This window comes from Bombina bombina, chromosome 3, assembly GCF_027579735.1.
Source record: "Bombina bombina isolate aBomBom1 chromosome 3, aBomBom1.pri, whole genome shotgun sequence".
Lineage (NCBI taxonomy): Eukaryota > Metazoa > Chordata > Amphibia > Anura > Bombinatoridae > Bombina > Bombina bombina.
Genome location: NC_069501.1, coordinates 185,246,972 through 185,271,661, shown reverse-complemented (window position 1 = coordinate 185,271,661; position 24,690 = coordinate 185,246,972). Strand labels below are relative to the sequence as shown.

The window sequence follows — 24,690 nt, the reverse complement described above, 5'->3', positions numbered from 1 at the left end:
TTTTTTTATTTTATTGAAATTCAAAGAAATACAATGTTGAGATGCATAGATTATTTTATTAGAGGCTGGCATTTGTGAACATTAGTGGGACTGGGGAAGTTGTTGACACACAATTTTTTTGCCCCTTGAGCCAGTGCTGCAATTTCAACAAATAGTTTTCCCGGCTGCTTTTGCTTGTTTGTACTTTGCTCCTCCCCTGCCCAATTTCACTATGAATGTTGGGGGTGTGCCGTGGGGCTTACAAAGTTGCGCTGCTAGCCTAAACCTGCCTGCCTATCTGTGCTCACTGCTCAGTGACATGCGGCCCAGGGCTGTGCACTGACAGACTTGGAACAGAGTCAGAGAGCAGAATTTTCATAGTTTGTGCGCCTAAACCTTTTCTTCAGTGATTTATTTTAGAGTGCTCTGTTTATCTTTCATTTGATGTTCTGCTGAGCCAGGGAGCAGCTCTAGGCATGAGCTTCATAATTAATGCAGTGCAGTTTACATATTTTGTATGTGTGTGTCAGAGTTTTTGTGTGTCTCAGTGTTTTTGTGTGTCTCAGTGTTTTTGTGTGTGTGTTTTTGTGTGTGTGTGGATCTGAAAGTAGTTGGAAAAGTTCCTAGAAGGCTTCATCTGGTATCGTATTCCCCCCTGGGTTTGGTAAAGTCGCAGCAAAGGCTGTAGCTGGGACTGTAGAGGGGTTAAAACTTATTAAGGGTTAAAGCTCTGAAAATTGGTGTGCAATACTTTGAATGCTTTAAGACACTGTGGTGAAAATTTGGTAAATTTTGAACAATTCCTTCATACTTTTTCACATATTCAGTAATAAAGTGTGCACTGTTTAAAATTTAAAGAGACAGTAACGGTTTTGTTTTAAAATGGTTTTCGTACTTTTTTGACAAGTTTAAGCCTGTTTAACATGTCTGCACCTTCAGATAAGCTATGTTCTATATGTTTGAAGATCAATATGTGTCCCCCTTCAAAATTGTGTGATAATTGTGCCATAGCGTCCAAACAAAGTAAGGACAGTATTGCCACAGATAGTAAAGTTGCCCAAGATGATTCATCAGATGAAGGGAGTAGAAATAGTTCTACATCATCTCCTTCTGTGTCTACACCAGTTTTGCCCACACAGGAGGCCCCTAGTACTTCTAGCGCGCCAATGCTTATTACTATGCAACAATTAACGGCAGTAATGGATAACTCCATAGCAAATATTTTATCCAAAATGCCTGCATATCAGAGAAAGCGTGATTGCTCTGTTTTAAACACTGTAGAGCAGGAGGGCGCTGATGATAATTGCTCTGTCATACCCTCACACCAATCTGAAGGGGTCATGAGGGAGGTTTTGTCGGTTGGGGAAATTTCAGATTCAGGTAAAATTTCTCAACAGGCAGAACCTGATGTTGTGACATTTAAATTTAAATTAGAGCATCTCCGCGCACTGCTTAAGGAGGTGTTATCTACTCTGGATGATTGTGATAACCTGGTCATTCCAGAAAAATTATGCAAGATGGACAAGTTCCTAGAGGTTCCGGTGCACCCTGACGCTTTTCCTATACCCAAGCGGGTGGCGGATATAGTGAATAAGGAGTGGGAGAAGCCCAGCATACCTTTTGTCCCCCCTCCTATATTTAAGAAATTATTTCCTATGGTCGACCCCAGAAAGGACTTATGGCAGACAGTCCCTAAGGTCGAGGGGGCAGTTTCTACGTTAAACAAGCGCACTACTATTCCTATCGAGGATAATTGTGCTTTCAAAGATCCTATGGATAAAAAATTGGAGGGTTTGCTTAAAAAGATTTTTGTACAGCAAGGTTACCTCCTGCAACCCATTTCGTGCATTGTTCCTGTCACTACGGCAGCGTGGTTCTGGTTTGAGGAACTAGAAAGGTCGCTCAGTAGAGAGACTCCGTATGAGGAGATTTTGGACAGAGTTCACGCACTCAAGTTGGCTAATTCTTTTATTTTAGATGCCGCTTTGCAACTAGCTAGATTAGCTGCGAAAAATTCAGGGTTTGCAATTGTGGCACGCAGAGCGCTTTGGCTAAAGTCTTGGTCAGCGGATGTATCTTCCAAGACAAAATTGCTTAATATCCCCTTCAAGGGTAAGACTCTCTTTGGGCCAGAATTGAAAGAGATTATTTCAGACATCACTGGGGGAAAGGGCCATGCCCTCCCACAAGATAGGCCTTTCAAAGCCAAGAATAAGTCTAATTTTCGTTCCTTTCGCAATTTCAGGAACGGACCGGCCTCTAACTCTGCATCCTCTAAACAAGAGGGTAATGCCTCTCAAACCAAACCAGCCTGGAAACCGGCGCAAGGCTGGAACAAGGGTAAGCAGGCCAAGAAGCCTGCTGCTGCTAACAAAACAGCATGAAGGAGTAGCCCCCGATCCGGGACCGGATCTAGTAGGGGGCAGACTCTCTCTCTTTGCTCAGGCTTGGGCAAGAGATGTTCAGGATCCCTGGACACTAGAAATAGTTTCTCAGGGTTATCTTCTGGAATTCAAGGAACTACCCCCAAGGGGAAGGTTCCACATGTCTCACTTATCCTCAAACCAAATAAAGAGACAGGCATTCTTACATTGTGTAGAAGACCTGTTAAAGATGGGAGTGATAAACCCAGTTCCAACTGCGGAACAAGGAATGGGATTTTACTCAAATCTGTTTGTAGTTCCCAAAAAAGAGGGAACTTTCAGACCAATTCTGGATTTAAAGATCAAAACTTCTAAACGCTTGTCAAGTTCTTCATTCTATTCCTCGTCCTTCCGTAGCTCAGTGCATGGAAGTAGTAGGATTGATGGTTGCAGCAATGGACATAGTTCCTTTTGCGCGAATTCATCTAAGACCATTACAACTGTGCATGCTGAAACAGTGGAATGGGGACTATACAGACTTGTCACCAGTGATTCAAGTAGATCAGAAGACCAGAGACTCACTCCGTTGGTGGCTAACCCTGGACCACCTGTCCCAGGGAATGAGCTTCCGCAGACCAGAGTGGGTCATCGTCACGACCGACGCCAGTCTAGTGGGCTGGGGCGCGGTCTGGGAATCCCTGAAAGCTCAGGGACTATGGTCTCGGGAAGAGTCTCTTCTCCCGATAAACATTCTGGAACTGAGAGCGATATTCAATGCTCTCAGGGCTTGGCCTCAACTACCAAAGGCCAGATTCATAAGATTCCAATCAGACAACATGACGACTGTTGCTTATATCAATCATCAGGGGGGAACAAGGAGTTCCCTGGCGATGAAAGAAGTGACCAAAATAATAAAATGGGCAGAGGATCACTCCTGCCACCTATCTGCGATCCACATCCCAGGTGTGGAAAACTGGGAGGCGGATTATCTGAGTCGTCAGACATTCCATCCGGGGGAGTGGGAACTCCACCCGGAGATCTTTGCCCAGTTGACTCAATTATGGGGCATTCCAGATATGGATCTGATGGCGTCTCGTCAGAACTTCAAGGTTCCTTGCTACGGGTCCAGATCCAGGGATCCCAAGGCGACTCTAGTGGATGCAGTAGTAGCGCCTTGGACCTTCAACCTAGCCTATGTGTTTCCACCGTTTCCTCTCATTTCCAGGCTGGTAGCCAGGATCAAGCAGGAGAGGGCCTCGGTGATCTTGATAGCTCCTGCGTGGCCACGCAGGACTTGGTATGCAGACCTGGTGAATATGTCATCGGTGCCACCATGGAAACTACCTTTGAGACAGGATCTTCTTGTACAGGGTCCATTCGAACATCCAAATCTGGTCTCCCTCCAGCTGACGGCTTGGAAATTGAACGCTTGATTCTATCAAAGCGTGGGTTTTCAGATTCGGTGATAGATACTCTAGTTCAAGCCAGAAAACCGGTAACTAGAAAAATTTACCATAAAATATGGAAAAAGATATATCTGCTGGTGTGAATCCAAGGGATTCTTATGGAATAAGATCAAAATCCCTAAGATCCTTTCCTTTCTACAAGAGGGTTTGGATAAAGGATTATCAGCGAGTTCTCTAAAGGGACAGATTTCTGCTTTATCTGTCTTATTACACAAACGACTGGCAGCTGTGCCAGATGTTCAAGCATTTGTTCAGGCTCTGGTTAGGATCAAGCCTGTTTACAGACCTTTGACTCCTCCCTGGAGTTTAAATCTAGTTCTTTCAGTTCTTCAAGGGGTTCGTTTGAACCTCTACATTCCATAGATATTAAGTTGTTATCTTGGAAAGTTTTGTTTTTGGTTGCTATTTCTTCTGCTAGAAGAGTTTCTGAGTTATCTGCTCTGCAGTGTTCTCCGCCCTATCTGGTGTTCCATGCAGATAAGGTTGTTTTGCGTACTAAGCCTGGTTTTCTTCCAAAGGTTGTTTCTAACAAAAATATTAACCAGTAAATAGTTGTTCCTTCTTTGTGTCCGAATCCAGTTTCAAAGAAGGAACGTTTGTTACACAATTTAGACGTAGTCCGTGCTCTAAAAGTCTATTTAGAAGCTACAAAAGAGTTCAGACAAACTTCTTCTCTGTTTGTCGTCTATTCTGGTAAAAGGAGAGGTCAAAAAGCGACTTCTACCTCTCTTTCCTTTTGGCTTAAAAGCATCATCTGATTGGCTTACGAGACTGCCGGACGGCAGCCTCCAGAAAGAATCACAGCTCACTCCACTAGGGCTGTGGCTTCCACATGGGCCTTCAAGAACGAGGCTTCTGTTGATCAGATATGTAAGGCAGCAACTTGGTCTTCACTGCACACTTTTGCCAAATTTTACAAATTTGATACTTTTGCTTCTTCAGAGGCTATTTTTGGGAGAAAGGTTTTGCAAGCCGTGGTGCCTTCTGTTTAGGTAACCTGATTTGCTCCCTCCCTTCATCCGTGTCCTAAAGCTTTGGTATTGGTTCCCACAAGTAAGGATGACGCCGTGGACCGGATACACCAATGTTGGAGAAAACAGAATTTATGCTTACCTGATAAATTACTTTCTCCAACGGTGTGTCCGGTCCACGGCCCGCCCTGTTTTTTTAATCAGGTTTGATGAATTATTTTCTCTAACTACAGTTACCATGGCACCCTATAGTTTCTCCTGTTTTTTTCCTCCTGTCCGTCGGTCGAATGACTGGGATGGGCGGAGCCTAGGAGGGACTATATAGCTTTGCTGGGACTCTTTGCCATTTCCTGTTGGGGAAGAGATATTCCCACAAGTAAGGATGACGCCGTGGACCGGACACACCGTTGGAGAAAGTAATTTATCAGGTAAGCATAAATTCTGTTTTTTTTAATTTTTGCTACAAAAAGTTTATTTTTTGCAGTAAAATTTATATCTTATTTCTAGCAGCATAATTTCTTTGAAAATATCTTTATTTTTGTAAAGAGAATTATGGCTTAGCGTCTGATGAGTGCTGAGGAAGCAGCTGAGATTCTTATGATCTTAGACTCTGATTTCTTCTCTGATGACACATCTGCTGCAGAAGATTCTGACAGCGACTTTTTCCCTGGGCTGCCATCATATAGTGACAGTTCAAATAAGACAGATGAACCAACTGAGCCACGGCGTGGTCACAGACATTTCAGAGCTGTCAGTTCCCGTGGCAGAGAGATGGTAACAACATCTGCAGTGGCCCCACAGCATACTGTTGGAGTCATGGGATATTGTTGCAACATCTGAAGTGGTCACACAGCATACTGTGGGAGTCATGGGCATAGGGGATGTTGCATCAACATCTGCAGTGGCCACACAGCATACTGTGGGAGTCAGAGGCATGGGGGATGTTGCAACAATATCCACAGTGGCTGCACAGCATACTGTGGGAGTCATGGGCAGGCTTGTTCCAAGCTACAACTGGACCTCCCATAATATGGTTCAGCCAGTGTTGCCTCCATTTACTGGCAATTCTGGCCTCTTGGTGGGCACTGCAAATTTTGTACCATCAACTATATTCAGTTGTTTGTGGATGATGAGTTCTTAGAATTTATTGTTCAGCAGAAAAATCTGTATGCTGATCAATTGTTTCAAACTACTGTTGCAAAATTGAGCAGCCATGCAAGAGCACATCGATGAACTGCGACCAATTTGCAAGAGATGAGGAAATTCTGGGGCCTCACTCTGCTAATGGGGATTGCCCAAAAGCCAAGCATAGCCTCATATTGGTCAAAGCAGTCTACTCAGATGACCCCTATCTTCCCTGCTACAATGGGCAGGGACAGATATATCTTACTGCTCAAGTTTTTGCATTATAATGATAATGCAAATGCTCTGCCACGGGACAACCTAGAACATGACCGATTGTTTAAAATAAGGCCTGTTCTTGACCATTTATTGGCAAGATTTCAAGAGTGCTATACTCCAGGCAAGAACATATCAGTCGATGAATCCTTGATCTTATATAAGGGACGTATTGTTTTTAAACAATACATTCCTTCTAAGAAAGCTCACTATGGGATCAAGTTGTAAAAGCTGTGCGAGAGCTCTAGTGGATACACCTATTGTTTTAGGGTATACACTGGCAAGGATTCTGTTCTAGCACCCCCTGGCTGTACCTCCTCACTTGCTGCCAGTGAAAAAAATAATGTGGGACTTACTCTGTATATGTGGATAACTTTTACACTGGTGTGCCATTATTTAAATTGCTATATAGCAAGGGCACTGTTGCGTGCGGCACAATCCGTGCCAATCGCAAAGGCTTTCCGACTCACATGTTCAGAAAGCAAAAGAGAGGAGAGACCACAGCTTTGCGCTCTGAGCTGCTAGCTGTAAAATTCACAGACAAGAAGGATGTGCAGAACACGCCAACTATGAAACCCATATGTGTCCTGGATTACAATCAGCATATGGGAGGGGTAGATAAGACTGACCAGATGCTTGAACCATACTCTGCTTCTCGCAAAGCATATACATAGAAAAAGAAACTGGCAGTTCACTTGATACAATTGTCAATGCTTAATGCCTTTGTCCTGTATCAGGCTAACCAAGGAAGAGGGCTATGTTTCCTGAAATTTCAGGATTCTGTTATTAAAAGCCTTCTCTTATCAGGGGATAAGAGGAGAATGCAAGGTTGCATGGCCGTCACTTTGCTGCGTATATACCAGCTACTGAGAAAAAACTTTCCCTAGTAGAAGGTGTAGAGCATGCAGTCAGCATGGACGTCGGAAAGACACTTGTTACTACTGTCCAGACTGCCGCTCTAAACCAGGGCTATGCATGCCAGAATGCTTCAGTATTTATCACACTATGGAAACATACTAGCTGCATACCCTCACAACCCCAGGAGGCTCTGAAATGCAGATACATGTCCCTGGTTGAGGCTTACACCTGACCAGCCCATTGCCCTGGTTGAGGCTTACACCTGACCAGCCCAGTGCCCTGATTGAGGCTTATGCCTGACCAGCCCAGTGCCCTGGTTGAGGCTTACGTCTGACCAGCCCAGTGCCCTGGTTGAGGCTTACGCCTGACCTGCCCAGTGATTGAGTTGCCCCTAGCAAAAGGTACATATGAAGGGAGATTTGAAAGGTCTGTGACTGGCCAGTGGTAGGGGTTGTGTTTCTGTGAGTGAATAAAGATACAAAAGGTGTGTGTATGGTCACTAGTAGGGATGAAAGTCTTGATGTATGTAGGGGTGGGTGCTTCTGTGAGTGAATCAGACATGAAAGGTTTGTGAATGGTCAGTAGCAAGGGTTGAATCCATGACGTAGCGTTACTGCTCATATGGGTATCCAAGTGCTAATTCAACCAGTGTGAGTGCCTATAATGCTTGTGTGGGTAATGCAAAAGAGTGTTATATTTTTAAACATAAAATAAAATCATTTAGAATTAGGTTAGTCAATTAATGAGGTAGATAAACTGTTTAATTGCATATATAACCCCTACACGTTTAAAATGTTTCCATGTCTGCAGTTTAACAGCTGTAGCCACCTGGGAATTAGAGATTCAGTATACAAGGTACACAGTTTGGAAAGTACACCCCTTGGTGCATCAAATGAGGGGCTGCATGCATTGCTAGCACAAATTTGGAGTGCGTAAGACATAAATAAACATGTCACTTTGCTTAGAAAAAATATTTTCTAAGCAAAGCATCATATTCCATGAATATTTACGCACTGCACTTTTGTGCTAGAAGTACATATTTGATGCGTCAGGGGGTGTACTTTCTACAAATGTGTACTTTATTACCCTAATTTAACTTCCCAGGTGGCTAGAGCCGTTTATGTGCAGATATGGCAACCTTGAAAATCTTATTTAAAATTGTCTTTAAACATTTGGGGTGATGTCTGCAGTTTAACAGCTGTAGCCACCTGGGAATTTAAGATACAGTATAGAAGGTACGCAGTTTTTGAAAGTACACCCCTTAGCGCATCAAATGAGGGGCTGTATGGATTGCTAGCACAAATTTGGAGCATGTAAGGCATAAATGAATGTGTCACTTTGCTAAGAAAAGAATATTTTCTAAGCAAAGCACCATATTCCATGAATAGTTGTGCACTCCATGTTGTGCTAGAAGTACATATAGCCCCCCCATTTGATGCATCAGGGGATGTACTTTCTACAAATGTGTACTTTATGTACCCTAATTTAACTTCCCATTTATGTACCCTAATTTAACTTCCCAGGCGGCAAGAGCTGTTTAAGTGCAGATATGGCAACCTTGAAAATGTCTTTAAACATTTGGGGTGATGTCTACAATTAGACAACTGTAGCCACTTAGGAATTTAAGATACAGTATACAAGGTACACAGTGTTGGAAAGTACACCCCTTGGCGCATCAAATGAGGGGCTGCATGTATAATGGAGTGCGTAAGATATAAATGTTGCTTTGTTTATTATTATTTTTTACAAGTGTGATATTCGCTTATTTGTTGCACACTTCAGATATGTAATACAAATACAAATAAAACCTCATTTGATGCAGCTGGGGTATAGTTTCTAAAAATATATTGGCAACAATACATTAAATTTAAAGATGCTTTTTGTTAAGGTCTATCAAATTGACACAGTGGCAATAAAACAGTAGACAAACACTGAAATGTTCTCATTTTCTGCTTATTTTAGACAGGTTACCTATTGCAAATATTTAGCAACACAGGTTTTGATGATAGAGTTTAGAAAAATAAAATTACAAACTAATTTTTATTGATTGTGGAGTACAAACATACACTTTTTTCATATTTTATGCTTTATTTTTAAAACCTGTTGAGACATACACATAGAATAATGGTATATTTGGAATCTGCTAGGTCTGCTGAAAAAAACAATATATAGTTTGTATAATTTATTCACTCAAACTTTACTTCTAAAAGTGTTTAAACGTAAACTGCAACAAAAAGCTCAAAACCAGCTTAGCACCCAGGTGGAAATGGCTTAGCAGCCAAAGGGTTAAACAGCATTCAAAACACATTTTTCAGGTTTAAAAAATGTCAACATTTTTAAATATTGTTCTAAATAAAAACAGTACAACGTCATTTTAATGTATAATATGGCAACAATAACAAAAAAGTCTTCCATGTGAAAAGAAAACTATCTAGAGCTTTGCATGGTTGGCAACAATCCCAATAATATATCATCAATGTCTCACTCCTATTTTAGTTTCATTTGCAGTTATCATGCCCACACTACTCTTCTCCATCTGCCTGCTAAAGTCCATGACATTACAACAGCAGCCCTTCAGACATTTGCTACACAGTGAAATAAAGTGGCAGCTGCTTTGTAGAGCAATTCCTTTTCTACAATTGACTTTCCTGTATTCAATAGGTCTCTTATAAAGACATCATTATTGCAATATCTTAGATGCTACCATTCACAGTAACAAGCTTTTTATTCTGAACACAACATTCTTCTGCCAAGACACCAGCCTGTTAACGGTTGATTTGTAACTCACTCTACTTTTATGTGTTGCCTGTTGCTCTCAGCTAATGTGTTATTTTCTGCTGCTTTCTTTTCCCTTTGCTCTTACTTAAAGACGTTCTTACACTTGAAAAGGCCCATTTTTGTATCAAGCATCGTAAATATATATTCTGTTGCGTTCTGTTTCCCTTCTATATGCTTTTCATTTTCTTTTGAGTGACAAAGCTGAAACACATTATAGCATAGTCTGCTTCATAACCTCTAAATGTCCCAGAAACAATGGGATTGTCTCACTCTAGGAATTATAATCAACACATGCATAATAAAAAGACAATGCAATTGCACTTGGTCTGACTTGAAATGAGTAGTAGATTTTTTGTGACAAATGTCAGTTAGTTCAATTTTCCTTCCCCCTGTATCATGTGACAGTCATCAACCAATCATATAATGTATATATACAGTATATATATATATATATATATATATATATATATATATATATATATATATATATATATATATATATATATATACACACACACACACACACACACAGTATGAATTCTTGAACATGCTCAGTAGAAGCTAGCAAAGTAAATTGGAAAGGTTTTTTTTTTTAATTGCATCCTCTATCTGAATAAATAAAGTTTAATTTTGACTTTAGTGTCCCTTTAAAGGGACACTGTACCCAAAATGTTTCTTTCGTGATTCAGATTGAGCATGAAATTTTAAGCAACTTTCTAATTTACTCCTATTATCAAATTTTCTTCATTCTCTTGGTATCTTTATTTGAAATGCAAGAATGTAAGTTTAGATGCCGGCCCATTTTTGGTGAACAACCTGGGTTGTCCTTGCTGATTGGTGGATAAATCCATCCACCAATAAAAAAGTGCTGTCCAGAGTACTGAAACCAAAAAAAAGCTTAGATGCCTTCTTTTTCAAATAATGATAGCAAGAGAATGAAGAAAAATTGATAATAGGAGTAAATTAGAAAGATGCTTAAAATTGCATGCTCTTTCTGAATTACAAAAGAAAAACTTTGGGCTTAGTTTCTGGGTTTGGCCTTATTTATTAAAATGTTAGCAGGAGATATCTGCAAATTTGAATGGGACCCAGTTGTTTTAAATGTTCCTGCACCAACAAGGGCTGTACATGTATGATACATGAGGTAGTTGTGGTGTCTGAACAACAGAAAGAGCCATTAGAGTCCTCTGAAGTACAATACTGGTTACAGTCCATTAGTGAACGTTATTCACTGTGGTTGTGGTACTGTTACAGTACTTGTTAAGAGGTTACAATTATACAATTATTGCTTTAAATGGCAGACATTATAGAAAGAGTGCAATAAAAAATGTTGTTATCTTATTACCTATGTGCTACAAACACAATATAAGAATATACATATAGGAAAGGGTGTATAAAATAATCACTTTGTACAACGTATCACCACCCCTAAAACAAAGTACCACTAATGATGTTCCAAAAAAGGAATAATATATCCACCTGAAAGAATCCCAAGATCCCCCAGTGCTTCACTTCTTTTATTCCTAAGGTTTAAAGTCACCTTGTAAAGTAGAAATAAATGTCACATAATAAACTACTGTTAAAGGGACATGGAATCCAAACATTTTCTTTCATTATTAAGATAGAACATTCAATGTTAAACATTATCCAATTTACTTCTATTATCAAATGTGCTTCTCTCTCTTTGTATCCATTGTTAAAGGAGCAGCAATGTACTACAGGGAGCTAGATGAACACATTTGGTGAGTTAATGGCAAAAGGCATATATGTGCAGCCACCAATAAGCAGCTGGCACCCAGTAGTTTATTGCTGCTCCTGAGTATACCTAGGAATACTCTTCAACAAAGGATACCAAGATCAAAGTAAATTTGATAATAGAGGTAAATTGGAAAGTTGTTTAAAATTGTATGTTTTATCTGAATCACAAATGTTTAATTTGGACTTAATGACCCTTTAGCACAGGGGTCGACATATCTGTTTCAAATTTAGGAGCCAGTAAGACTATTTAAGAGCCAGGCAAAATTTTAGGAGCCAGGCAGTGGTATTTGTGTATAGATATATGGAAAATGACCCAAAAGTTAGGTGCCAGTGGTAAAAGTCTAGGAGCCAGCGGCTCTCTGGCTCCTGGGTTTGTTGAGCCCTGCTCACTTTAAAAGGACAGTCTACTTGAAAATGTTAAATTGCTTAAAAAAGCTAGATAATCCCTTTTTTATACTCATTCCCTAATTCTACATAATCAACACTGTTAAATAAATATACTTTTTACCTATATTTACTTATGATTACCTTGTATCTAAGCCCCTGCAGACTGCCCCTTGTCTCTGCAACTTGCATATTAGCCAATTAGTTCTTATTCTTGTATAAACGTTTTCTTTCTCCATGGGAGTGAGCACAATGTTATCTATATAGCACACATGAACTAGAACTGTCTGGCTGTATTGAAAGATTGTAATAAGCTAATAAAAAGCCCTGAGAGTAAGGTGGCCTGCAGGGACTTAGAAACAGGAAAACTGTTGGTTATGCAAAGCTGGGGAATTGGTAATAAAGGGACTATCTATCTTTTTAAACAATAAGAATTTTCAAGTAGACTGCCCCTTTATACCTTTAAGCCTAATGGACGTAGTTACTATGTCACAGGTTTCTTTGTTCATTGTACCCTGTTGACGTAGTACCTATGTCCAACCTTGTGCCTCACGCTGCGGTCCCGGCTGTCAGCTTTGACAGCTGAGACTGCAGCCAGAGGCAGAAGAGAGCTGTCTTCCTATGGTAAGGAAGATTAAAAACAACCAAAAATGTAGTTAACAATAGTGTATGGTTTTTTTCCCCTAAAGCATATGTACATATCCTTAGCAGCAACAAAGCAATACTGGGCGGCATCTGGTGATTGGTGACTACACATATGTGTTTCTTGTTGCTGAATCATCAGATGTGCTCAGCTAAATCCCAGCAGAGCACTGCTGGTCTGGAACTGACTCTACAAGATCAATGAAAATCCTTTAGATAAAACTATGCAATGATTTTCTGTGGATAATCTGCATTAATGTCTAAGGGGATTTTTTGTAGATAAGTAATATGAAAAGCTTTTCTCAAAGGTGAATGTGATCAACCCTTACGTGTATAAAGGGATATGAAACCCAGAGATATTATTCGGTGATTCAGACAGAGCGTACCATTTTTAAAAAAAGGTTCCAATTTACTTCTATTATCAAATTTGCTTTGTTCCCGTGATATTCTGTGTTGAAAAGATACCTTGATAGGCGTCTGTAGTACTTCATGGCAGGAAATAGTGCTGCCCTCTAGTGCTCCAGAAATGGCTAAGCTCCTAAGCTTATGTCCCTGATTTTCAGCAAAAGATACCAAGAGAACGAAGACAAAATGCTAATTGAAGAAAATTAGAAAGTTGCTTAAAGTCACATGCTCTATCTGAATCGTGAAATAACATTTTTGAGTTTCAGATCACTTTACAAGAATAGCTAGGTAATAATACAATGCTATTTTATAACAGAATAGTTTCTTTTTGCACGTGTATGTGCCTTTAACAGTATTTGTTCTATTATAATTAACTTTTCATTTTAGAATAAAATAACCTAAGAACGTTTCTTATGTCACTACTAGCGAGTAACCCTTTTGTGTTTAAATATTTTTACTTTAAAATGTAATTCTAATTCTAAATACTTTACAGTCCTTTCAAAATTTGTGAAATCTTATTGTGCAAATTGAAATAGATTTGTTTTTGAGGTGTTATTAAATAATAATGGGGCAAAAAAATTATCAGTACATATCACCCACCTTCCTCTAATCATGAATGCTGCCATTATGAAACTTAGGTTACACGGCAGGTATCTGAAGGAGATTTACTGCACATGTGCAAACTGGTCAGCAGTGGAATGTAGTGAAAAATAGATTTCAACATGACGGCACCCATGACTAGAGGGAGGTGGGAAGTAACATCAATACGGTGGTTATTAAATGTATTTATTGTTTAACTAGGTGATAAGCCTGCCCAGAGGGCCGTCTATGTTTAAAAAAATACAACCCCCCAAGCTAAAGTTACAAAAAATAAAAAAAGTAAAATTACAGAAAAAAATAAACAAAGCTATCCAAAATTAAAAAAATTTAAACCTAAACTAATGCCCCTATAAAAATAAAAACACCCCCTAATCTAATACTAAACTACCAATAGCCCTTAAAAGGGCCTTTTTTAGGGCATTGCCCTAAGTTAAACAGCTCTTTTACTTACAAAAATGACCAATAACCCCCTAAGAGTAAAACCCCCCACCCACCAAACCCTCCAAAATAACCTAACACTAAAAAAAACCTAAACTAACCATTTCCCCTAAAGGGGCATTTGTATGGGCATTGCCTTTAAAAGGGCATTCAGCTCTTTTATTGCCCTTAAAAAGGGCAGACAGCTCTTTTCCAACCCAAAAAACCCTAATTTAAAAAAAATAGGCCATCCTAAAAAATAGGTAATCACCGTTCCTGAAGTCCGGCGGAGAAGGTCTTCTTCCAGGCGACTCCATCATCTTCTATTTTAATCCCGACGGAGGCAGCGCAGAGCAGAGGTGCGGAGCTTTCTTCCCCGATGCGTGGATCCTCAACATCCTGATGCCCGTCGTACACTGAAGATTAAATGCAAGGTACCACAATCAATTTGGGGGTACCTTGCATTCCTATTGGCTGAAATTTTGAAATCAGCCAATAGGATTAGAGCTACTGAAATCCTATTGGCTGTTCAAATCAGCCAATAAGATTTCAGTAGCTTCAGTGTGCGACGGACGATCGCATGAAGAGGAGCCTCCACGCTGCTGAGAACCTTCGCCGCCGTTGAGAACCGCAGCTTAGGATCCATGCATGGGGAAAGCCAGTTCCGCACCTCCGCTCCATGCTGCCTTTGCTCTGGATGAAGATAGAAGCAGCGCCCAAGGTAATATTATCTCTCGACAGGATTCGAAAATCAATAACTTGCAGGGGCGGTTGGACGACCTGGAGGACAGGGCGAGAAGAAACAATATTAGAATTGTGGGTCTCCCAGAATCTCCGGAGTTCGAAGACTTGTTGCAGTTTACTTCTATGGTATTACCACAGAGACTGGGAGTCCCGCAATCAATGCTACCCATTGCGATTGAGAGAGCCCATAGAATTGGTAAAAAAAAACCTTTAGAGTCAGCTCAGGGTAGAAGCAGGATGTGTATATGTAAGGTATTGAATTTTCAGGATAAAATGGAAATGATGAAATTGTTCAAAAAATTGAAGGACCCCCTAATATTTGGTAATAATAAAGTCCTGTTGTTTCAGGACTTTTCAGTGGAAACCTCGCAGAGAAGGCGGACGATGGCTCCCCTCTGTACTCAAATTATTAATAAAGGTATTCAAGTGGGAATGATCTATCCCGCTAAAATAATAGTTGAGTACGGAGGATCTCGCCTGATCTTCTCTGAGGTAGGGGAAGTAAAAGAATTTCTTAAAGATAAATGAGATTGATATCAGTTAGCGCTAGCATGGTAAAATTATTTTTTAGATTGCAAGATTTTGTTAGAATTCAGATTTATTTACTGATCCTATATAGGGTTAATGTTAAATTTGATGGACTAAATGTCAAAAGTGAAGATTGTTTTTTCATACCATGTAAGATAAGGATGCTTCCCGTCTGTTCAGTTACCTCTTACTCTCCTTTCTCTTCTTCTTCGTTTTTTGTTTTTTTTTGTATCCCCCCCCCCCTTCCTCCATCTTACAGGCTCTAAGATAAGTAAATTGTATTAATCAATGGAACTTAAGATAACTTCATGGAATGTGGGGGGGATCTCTTCACCTTCTAAACGCAAACTTATTATTAAACTGCTAGCAAGGAAGAATTCAGACATTTCCTTCCTCCAAGAAACTCACTTAGATGAACAGGAAGCTAGCAAGCTCAAGATTAAATGGGTAGGGGAGGTGATAACTTCTTCAGGAAATGTGGAGTAGTGATCCTGATAAACAAATCTCTTGACTATAATATTATCCAGGCCGAGATAGATCCAGAAGCTAGATTTAATATTCTGCATATCTATATAAATAAGACGAAATTTACTTTGTGTAATATAAATGGCCCCAATAAATTCAACGGTGAGTTTTGGGATAAAATCAAGATTAAGTTGTTCCCATATGTTAAAGAGAATCTAATAATTGGAGGGGACTTCAATATGACTTTATACCCGGAATTGGACAGGTTTTCAACTAAAAATTTATCGGAGAATAAGAGAAGTTTAAAATATTTTTTGAGATTTTGTCAGAAGTTACAGGTGCATGATGTGTGGTGCAGATTGAACCCGGATGTACAAAATTTCACTTGTGAATCTAAAGCGCATAGAACGTTTTCACGTATAGATCTCTTTCTGGTTGCTGTTTCACTTTCAAGTGGCAAATTGGAGGCTGAAATCGGAGACATCATAATCTCCAACCACGCAATAATTTCCGTTTTGCTGTTTGTGCAAGATAGAATTGGCGATAAGAGTTCCAGATTTTTCTATCCTAGGATTCTTTCTAATGAGCCTAGATTTATGTCCTGGCTAAAGGAAAAATGGAACGAGTACTCCAGGCATAATTTGGCATACCTTCATAAAATTGAAACTTTTTGGGAAGCGGGTAAAGCGGTTTTAAGGGGTGAAATAAAGGGATTTCTGTATGCTAGGAATAAGAAAATCCGCGCCAGGGAGATACAATTAACTAATCAGGTAAGAAATGCCTTTAGGAACTATCGTTGTTTGCGCTCTAGGACTAATTGGAATACTTATGTGAATGCTAAGAAAGGGAGAGATGCCGTTTTATTACAAAAACATCAGGAAGAAGAGGTAAAAATCAATTTACGGTTCAAGAGTATTCATGGTAGTTCAGCTAAGAGTTTGGCGAGATTAGTTGAAGCCAGGAAAAATAAGAATCTTATTCCTGTGATACAGCATATGGGCAGATGCACTTCTGACACGGAAGAAATCGCTGGAATTTTTCTTGATTTTTATCGACAATTATATACGGAAGGAGATTTTAATCGAGACAATGAAACAAACTTTCGGTCCACGATTTTGGTACCTAAAATTCAATTAGAAGATCTGGATATTCTGAATGCCCCTATCTCGGTGGAGGAAATCAGTAGTGCGATATCACGGGTTAAATTGAATAAAGCAGCAGGACCAGGTGGACTACCTTCCGAATTCTACAAAAGCTTATCTGAGCCGCTCATTCCAATATTAGAAAAACTGTTTAACAGCTATTTTATATCAGGTAACATACTCTCTTCATTATTTTCAGCTGCTAACATCTCCTTGGATCCTCAAAAAAGGGAAAAATCCAGAGGATCCGGCCTCATATAGGCCTATTTCAGTTCTCAATGCGGACTATAAAATTCTTGCGTCTATCATATCCCACAGACTGGTCTTATGTCTGGAGAAACTTATTCATCCGGACCAGGTGGGCTTTATGCCAGCCCGGTGCTCCTCTAAGAACATAAGGAAATTAATAACTTTAGTTGATTGTATCTGGAACTCAGAACAGCTTAAGGAGAGGTCTGATTTGGAGAACATAGCGGTTCTCACTTTAGATGCAGTCAAAGCTTTTGACTGAATCTCCTGGAAACATCTGTTCTCATCTCTGTCCAATTTATTTGGCTTTACCGGTAATTTCCCCAATTTTGTGCAAAAAGTATATCGGAAACCTGTTTCGTATCTATTAATTAATGGTAGGACCTCCCCTGAGATTCTTTTGCAAAGAGGAACAAGACAGGGCTGCCCGCTTTCGCCTCTTCTCTTTAATATTGTTTTGGAACCCCTGGCTATCAAGCTGCGTCAAATTCTCCCCCGGATCCCGTTGGGCGGCCAAAAGCTGAAATAATTACTCTATGCTGATGATATCCTTCTTTTTCTTAATAAAGCGATTGATACTATTCCGAATGTGATAAACGCGATAAATCAATTTAGTACATTCGCAGGTTATAAGATCAATATGGAGAAGAGCGAACTGATGTGGCTAGGCACTCGGAGTAGGGATCAACCCTAAACTATCTTTCATAACGTGGATGCTGTTCGATATCTTGGGTTAGAGATTTATAGAAACCCGAAACTGTGGTATCAGGCCAACTTTGAAGGGTTATTTCAGAAAATCCAAGAAGATCTTAAGATATGGGCAGCATTTCCGCTATCACTCTCGGCATCGGTCAACCTGATTAAAACGATAATTTTTCCGAAAATTCTTTACTATCTACAAAACTTACCCCTTTTGATTACAAATAAGGATCTGAGGAAACTGGCAGCCTGTTTTTCAAAATTCATCTGGAAATCTAAAAAGCCACGATTGTCCCTTAATAGGCTTGCGCAAAAATATACCAGTGCGGGATTGGCTCTGCCTAGTATTAGACTATATAATTATGCTGCATTAAGTAAGTTCGTTTTTGATTGGATCTCTCGATCCAAATTGAATCATATATGGTTAAACCATGGTAGCTGAAAGCCCTCATTCACTGTGCTCCTCAGTCTCTCCCACCGGAGGTATCTTCACTTATTACATTTAGGAATATAATTATAGCTTGGGGTAGGCTTTGTAAACTGATGAAAATTGATGCTTCCTTTTCTGAATACTTACCCATTAGGGGGAATCCATTATTTTCTCCTGGTTTAGATCAGAAATGTTTCTATGACTGGCAGGTTAAGGGACTAGAATATGTACACCAATTAGTTAACGATGATTTACAGATGCTTCCGTGGGAAACCATTATGGAGCAGTTTTCTCTTTCTAGGCTGCATCGATTCGCATATTTTCAGGTCTGGCATTTTGTTATTGCCCAGAAATGGTATACAGGTGGGAGGTGTGACTGGGCCGAGATCAAGATTTGTATTAGAAAATTCATCCTTGGTGATTCTTCAATCTCATTGATCTACGACATTATGTTGACTAAGCAAGGTATGCTGGAGGAAGATAAACTAATCAAATCCTGGCGCCCACATATTATTTCTATAGATGTCGAGAAGGTTAGTAATAGTCTTGCGAGAGTCGCCAAACTCACGGTGCCTGTAAATTGGAAAGAATCTCATCTAAAACTATTAAATAACTCTTATCTATCTCCGGCCCTAATCGCCAAGTTTTACCCTGATAAATGTTTTCGGTGCGAACATTGTGCGTACATTCGGGCTGATCTTCACCACATGCTATGGGCCTGCCCTAAGATATCTCAATTATGGTTGAAAGTCCAATTCTGGTATAACCAAGTTTTTGTATCGTCTATTGCCCTCTCTTTTGAGGATATAGTGTTGCTTTTCCCCGAAATTAGAAGAACAGTTAGGTATAATATCTTTAAAAAATGGATGGTGAAGAGCTCTCCCAGTTTGACTCAAATCTTAAGAGATATACAAGCTCAGATTATTTTTGAATCCTTTCATCTACAGTTTGTTTCTGAAAGAAAAATCAGAGAATTTCTGGAAGGCTGGGCGCCGGTTATTAAGACATACCCAAATGGTCTGCAGAGACAGATCTTGAGACCTTTTGTGGCCTCAGTAAGCTTTGCAGAACTGGTCTTACATAGGGTTTTTCCAGATACTTGGATTAGAAATAGGAATATGGTAGAATAATCCCGGTTGAGAGATGATACTTAAAAGCTTGGTTGATTCCCTTTGGATCCTGGAGGAGAGGGGGGGATTCGGTTTTCTTTTTCCTTTTTTTCCTTTTTTTTTCTCCTCTCTCTTTTTTTCTCTCTCTATTTTTTATGTATATAGTGTGGAAAATTAGCCACTTTATTGTAGTCTCTACCAGATACAGTAATAGTACTATTCTTCATATGAATGTGTAAATTTGTATCACTGTTGATGTATTATTGAATTATGTTGGTCTTGCGAGACCCTGTTGATCCTATGAGACTGTGAATATGTAGAACACATGTTATTCTGTATTTTGTTTCCTTTGCAGTGTGTTTGTTCTTTGTTTTTATTTTTTGTTAAGTGGCTAAGACTAATAAAGATATTTAAAAAAAAAAAGAAGATAGAAGATGATGGAGTCGTCTGGAAGAAGACCTTCTCCGCCGGACTTTAGGAACAGTGAGTACCTATTTGGGGCACAGTTTTAGGATTTTTTTTATTTTTCAGATTAGGGATTCAATGGGCTGGAAAAGAGCTGATTGCCCTTTTAAGGGCAGTAAAAGAGCTGAATGCCCATACAAATGCCCCTTTAGGGGCAATGGGTAGTTTAGGTTTTTTTAGTGTTAGGTTTTTTTATTTTGGCGTGCTTTGGTGGGTGGGATTTTTTTACTGATTTTACAATTTTTAAATGTAAAAGAGCTGTTTAACTAAGGGCAATGCCCCACAAAAGGCCCTTTTAAGGGCTATTGGTAGTTTTCATAAGGATTAGGTTTAATTTTTTTTTATTTTTGATAATTTTTGTAATTTAATGTTAGGTTTTATTTAAGTGTAACTTAGTATTGGGGTTAATATATGGGGTGTTAGGTTAGGGGGCTTAGTAATTAAATTAGTTATTTGCGTTGTGGGGGGGTTGGCGGTCTAGGAGTTAATAGGTTAATTAGGTTTATTGCAATGTGGGGGTTTGGCGGTTTAGGGGTTAATAGGTTAATTAGGTTTATTGCGATGTTGGGGGTTGGCGGCTTAGGGGTTAATAGGTTAATTAAATTTATTGCGATGCGGGGGTTTGTCGGTTTAGAGGTTAATAGGTTAATTAGTTTTATTGCTATGTGGGGGGTTGGTGGTTAAGGGGTTAATATTTTAATTATGTTATTTGCAAATTAGGGTTTAATTATTATTTTGCGATGTGGGGGTTTGCAGTTTAGGTGTTTGTTAAGACTTCATGGGGGAGGTTAGGTTTTTTGTTACGTGTTTTTTATTTATTTATTGCGGGCGGTTCGCTATTTCGTGCGGGTGGTTGCATTTGGATTCTTTCACCACCCTGCGATTTTCAGAATCCACCGGGATGCATCTAGGTGGATTCTTTTGGCTGCGCACGCAGCCAACATTCTTTTGGCTGCCACGTGCAGCCAACATTCCTTTTAGGATGCATGCACAACTGGCGACACTGACAGTCGCGTTACAAACCCGATTACAGTATAGATGTTTTTTTTTAAAAGATATTGCTGATTTATTGTATTTCTCATTAGACATGTGCAGTGCCAAAAAATGTGGTTTGCCGGAATCTTTCAAAACAAATATTCGGAGAAATGTGTTTTCCTGACTCTTCTGCACTATTCATAGAACATTTATATTAGTTTTCATTAAACAAATGTAAATGTTCCAAAGCTACAGGTTAAAAAGTTCACCTGTAGTTTTATCCTTACTTTAAGCACAATGGAGAGTTGCGCTAACCTCTCCTTCACAGAGCTCTTGCTGCTTAGGGCGCTGCACAAAAAAACCTTCTCCTTTAACGCAGGCCCTAGGAACCACCGCACTAAGCCTGCTATTAGTGAAGAAGAGGACCGAGTTAGCGCGGCTCTCTAGTGTGCTAGAGGTAAATATTTAACCCCTTTAATTTAAAGAAAACAAATGAATAGACAAATTTTTTCAGCATTTTTTTTGTTTTCTTTAAATTCCGTTGGTGCATTCATTCAAATATTAGTTTAATGAAAGGAAACGAATATTCATAGAGAGACAACCTCATCAGGTTTGAAACAGTGAGACAAACCCACTTGACCAAGGGCAATAGGGTCTTTATAAATTCCATATGCTGGGCCTGAGTGTAGGTGAGAAACCACTACCATGAAACTAGAACCACTACCATGAAACTAGAACCACTACCATCAAACTAGAACCACTACCATGAAACTAGAACTACTACCATGAAACTAGAACCACTACCATGAAACTAGAACCACTACCATGAAACTAGAACCACTACCATCAAACTAGAACATCCCAGAACCCTAAGAGCATCTGTTGTTCTATCCAGTGAGATTACTTTACCGTAAAACAAAACAGATATGTAAATATGTTACAAACATTTACACAATTTATTAAATGTCTTTCCTAAGTGCTGCAGTTGTGGTGATTGGTTTTCTACATTTTAGTCTGATGTGTGAGATATCAGGTTCTGGGCACCTAACACAACTATACATGCTAATGGTAGGAACGTCCACTGAAGAAACTGTGCAAATATAGTGGAAGTGATGCTCAGTGAATTTTGAACATAATCTCACATCTGCGACGAGGCCCTGTGACAACCTCACCAGTGTCTATGAATCATAGTGTGACCTGGAGAAGAGATTTTACATAGTATGACCTGACAGTTCTGATACTGCTATCTTCTATGCTTACCTGATTACATTTTAGATATTGTACGCCATAACAATGTGCATTTAACTCCTTAATGCCTTACAGGGAGCCGTTTATGGCTTTTGTAGCATAACTGCTGTGATGTTACCCCATGCAAAAATACTGTCATTTCTAACACAGACTCTCCAGGGCTGAACTGTATGCTCTTGTCAGTTTCCACCTCAACCCTCAAACCAGACATGAGCAAGGTGGTCAGGGAGGAAAGACACATTTCTGGTTGTAGCAGCTACACATAAATGCTCTTGCTTTTTAGTGTTATCCTGTGGGTGCCTCACATAAAAGCATAAGCTTGGTTTTCTTCCCTGGTCAGCCCATGCCAATGTCTGCTTTAGCTATTAGACTTGCACGGTATAAGTAGGATGGGAACTCTACATGCAGCTAAAATTGTATTAGCTGTAAGGCCCTGCAACATTTTTTTAATACCAAACCCAGCATTATTTTAAAAGCTTTCTGCTGGTAGAGAAGACTGAACTGATGAATAATTGTGCATGCACAGCCCAGGATAGCATAACTCTGGTGCATGCACACCCCAGGATAGCATAACTCTGGAGCATGCACATCCCAGGATAGCATAACTCTGGTGCATGCACAGCCCAGGATAGCATAACTCTGGTGCATGCACACCCCAGGATAGCATAACTCTGGTGCATGCACAGCCCAGGATAGCATAACTCTGGTGCATGCACACCCCAGGATAGCATAACTCTGGTGCATGCACACCCCAGGATAGCATAACTCTGGTGCATGCACACCCCAGGATAGCATAACTCTGGTGCTTGCTTGTGAGCAGGTGGGGATTAAGGAGCATATTAGTGCTTAGATACATTACATAAGGAAGAGCAAATGCATTTATTTTTATATTATATTCTATAAATGCTGTTTGCTGGAAACACTGTTATTGTCTTCAATTGTAGATTATAAAAAAAGTTCACATTACAATGTTGCTTTAATGAATTGCATTTCAGAGTTTCCTCTCATTTTATTTTCCTGTTTTCTTTGACTTATTTTTCTTTTTTTTGTGTGTGCAAAAGATTTTGGAAAAGCTTGGGGAGTTCTCAGATTTTTTTATTGTCTGAACTACTTGTTCTATTTAGAATCTTTGTTTTCTTTAAAGGGAAAGTGCGCATTAAATTGTTTTTACCTTAATGTGTTTCCATTGACTTGTTATACCCGCTGCAGAGTATAAAACATATTAGAAATTACACCTTTGTGTTTATTTTTGTATTTGAAATAGCTGTTTTTGTTCTTTGAACCCACATCCCATCAAAATGTGATGAGCTTGCAGGGAAATCAGATATCCCTATTGTATCCTATTGATTCTGTAAATCCACATGCTTCTTTATATTATCTCTCTGTAAATCAAAGTCCAATACTTAGGGCCTGATATTCAAAACCTTGCTGGTATGGAGAAAAATCATACAAAATCTTTGGGATTCTTTTTAGATCTTGTACTGCAATGTAGGAGTCTCTTTTTCATATAAAGAACACTACATAGCAACATAAACATTTCTCAAGATAAAGTTTGTGTTTCTAATTTTTTTTTAAGGGTCTCACTGTATCAACAAGACTTCTAAGATCATCTCAAATGACCGGCAAGGTTTTGTATATCAGTCCCTTAGAACAATTGAAAATTAACATTTTATTACTTTTCTCATCTACCTCCTACTGGTAGTGTAATTTCTTCTGCTGGCTGTGTTAAAGGGACAGTACACTGTAAAATTGTTTTTCCATTAATGTATTTTAAATGACTTGTTATACCAACTGCAGCGTATAAAATATTTGAGAAATTCCCTTTTCATGCTTATTTGTGTATATGAAGTAACTGATTTTGTGCTTTGAAACCACAGTCTATTACAATGGGTTGAACTTAAAGGTGATATCAGATCTCATTATGTTCTAAGTTTGTGTAAACAGACTTGCTTCCTTATCTTTTATTTGGCTGGATCACCAAAGCTTAATACATAGAGAGAACAATGGAAAATTATTATTTTATTACTTAACTATCCTGCATCCCACTGAGAGTGTAATCTCTTCTGCTGGCTGTGTATACTTAGGCTATTCAATAGCCTATACTCCAGTATTAATTTGTTCAGTGTAGGTGGCGATACCACAGGTTAAATCAGCTATTTCAAATGCTGAAATAGGAGTAAAGGAGCTACTTGTAACCAATTTAATACACTCTAGCAGGTTAAAAGGATCATTGGGAATAATTTAAAGGGGATACATTTTTGGGTGAACTGTCCCTTTAACACAGTTACTCTTTAGCCTGTACTGAACTATAGAATCTTTCAGTATAGGTAGGGCTATCACGGGCAAAATAAGCTATTTCAAATGCTGAAATAAAGGTAAAGGACATATTTGTCAACAGTTTAATACACTCCAGAAGGTAAAATAGATAATTAGACTCAAATTAAAGGGGAGAATTTTTTTTTAGGGTACACTGTCCCTTTAACTGTTTTAATTTCTCATGCATCTGAAGCCCATATTTTATGTTGTGGAGTGTATGTTCAGATGCTATCATGGAGATAAATTAATACTTACTTTGAATGTACTTACATAAATATAAACTGATTGAAAAGTGTACTTA

General features: G+C 39.2%; 1 protein-coding gene across 1 annotated transcript in view; it reads right to left on the bottom strand.

Moving 5' to 3' along the window:
- The window catches only part of EPHA6 (EPH receptor A6), a 1,448,913-nt gene that overhangs the window by 172,903 nt on the left and 1,251,320 nt on the right, over nucleotides 1–24,690 (bottom strand). The window lies entirely within an intron of this gene.